Source organism: Frankliniella occidentalis, unplaced genomic scaffold (genome assembly GCF_000697945.3).
Source record: "Frankliniella occidentalis isolate FOCC.00 unplaced genomic scaffold, Focc_3.1 Scaffold86, whole genome shotgun sequence".
Taxonomy (NCBI): Eukaryota; Metazoa; Arthropoda; class Insecta; order Thysanoptera; family Thripidae; genus Frankliniella; species Frankliniella occidentalis.
The window spans coordinates 973,411-975,319 of NW_026267215.1; the positions used below are offsets into that span (position 1 = coordinate 973,411).

Here is a 1,909-nt window from a genome sequence, read left to right on the forward strand (position 1 = left end):
GAGAGAGAGAGAGAGAGGGAGAGAGAGAGAGAGAGAGAGAGAGAGAGGGAGAGAGAGAGAGACGGGGCATGATGTAGGGGGAAGGGGATCCCTTTTTCCGCGGCGATGACAGAACGTGGTGGCGCCCCTGTGAGGATAGGGGGACTTGGCCCCGGCAGACTACAGCAAGCGGATCAAAAATGAGAGAAAGGTGCTGAAAGAAGCGTTATTTTGGGTCGGAATCAAGAACAAGGGGAGAAGAGTGGGAGCAGCCCACGGTGCCTTCAGCAGCTCAGGAGAGGAAGTGAGATGGACCGCGTGCGAGAGAGAATGGGGCAGTGCGTGTGTGTGTGTCAGTCCTCCGCTACTCCCCATATTTTCTTCCCAACTATAAAATATGTTTGTGTTCTATTTCGGGTCGGGCGCCCCCACCCGCGTCCTCACCCGAGCCGACCCAACGAGCGCTAAATACAGGACCCGCAATTAAAAATTGGACGTTGAGCCAGAGGATGTTTCGCTGCGGCGAGTCGCCGTGAGGGTGAGGGGTGGGGGGCAGGCGGCGAGCAGGTCGCGCAGACATCATCTCTCGTCCTGACAAGACTGCGCAGCAGCGGCGCGCCTAGCCACATAGAAGAGCGACGATGAGGATCTAAACCGCTGAGTTCTAGCCCTTGACCATTTGGTAGCCCAGTAGTGCTTTGGTAAAAACATCGTTTGTTTTCCCGTTCGATGGCTCTCTTATAGCCCTGTGGTAGTACTGTGATGGCTAAAGAGTACCCATTTGGCAGATCTTTGCTCTTTGGTTGCTTTTCGATAAAATAGCCATTTGGTAGTCCTTTGGTAGCCCTTTGGCTGCCCTTCGGTAGCCCTTCGGTATCCCTGATGTAGCCGTGCTGTAGCCCTGCCCTAACCCTGAGATAGCCCTGACCCGCATACGTGATGCCACATGCACGGACGTCCACCACGTTCAACCTGCCCTCGGCCCAGACCACACTACCACTACACTACCACACTACCACTCTTACGAAAGCCACTCTTCGTGTGGATACGACGAGCATAGTTACAACCTTACGAAGCAAAACGCCAAATCCTTCTTAGGTAAGAAGCACGTACCTACGATGATTTGGCATTTTGCTTCGCAAGGTTTCAACAAAGAGTGGCGTTTGCTCTATCTATTTGTAAGTTCACAAGTGTGCTGCGGTGTGCTGCTCCCCGCCGCCCGGCCGGCGCTGCGCTGAGCTGCGCAACCCTTTGCCTTGTTTACATGCGCGCAACAGGTCGGGCCGCTCAAAACGCGATGAATGTATAATGGGCCCCACGCCACCGCCGTGGCGCTGCCCTGGCGTTGTCCTGGCGCTGCCGGCAAACGAGCTGAGGGAAACTTTGGGACCGAAATCGCGCGGCGTATGCCGCTTCTGACCCTACCTGCTCCGAGACTGGCAGCTATGTGCAGGTATCCGTTCGCTTATGGTCTGCTGATGATGAGCCGCACGATGCCAAGGAACGCCACAATGGTGCCAAACAGGTAGAATTCAATGTATACATAAGGCACTCCTTGATCACAGAAAAAAACACACAAAAGGCAGGCTTTGTTTTGCTTGCAGCAGCCGGCTCCGCCATACACTATCACTGCACTTGGCGCGCTCGCGGACGCTCGCTTCCTCCGCCACGTTCCACCGTTGGGTCCGCTGACGCGTCCGCCGACGCCACGCACAGAGTTCGGTCCCACAACAAGGAGTGACGTCACGTGAACAGCTGACCGGTATCGAGCGCTGTGTGCGGGCCGGGTGCGGCCGTGCCGGGTGGTGGCCGAGGCTCGCTCGCTCGCTGGTCGCCGCTTGGTCGCCGCGGGCCACGGCCGTGCGGCCACTGGTCACTCTTCCGCACTAACACTACACACACACCCCGCCGCGCGCCGCCACCCCCACCC

At 57.4% G+C, this 1,909-nt stretch overlaps 1 protein-coding gene across 1 annotated transcript in view; it reads right to left on the reverse strand.

Moving 5' to 3' along the window:
* The window catches only part of LOC113215414 (zinc finger homeobox protein 4), a 358,772-nt gene extending 356,928 nt beyond the window's left edge, over positions 1-1,844 (reverse strand). The window contains exon 1 of the mRNA XM_052269215.1: positions 1,405-1,844. The gene's annotated coding sequence lies outside the window, so the exon portion shown is untranslated. The remainder of the gene's footprint in view (positions 1-1,404) is intronic.
* Between the last annotated feature and the right edge of the window lie 65 nt (positions 1,845-1,909).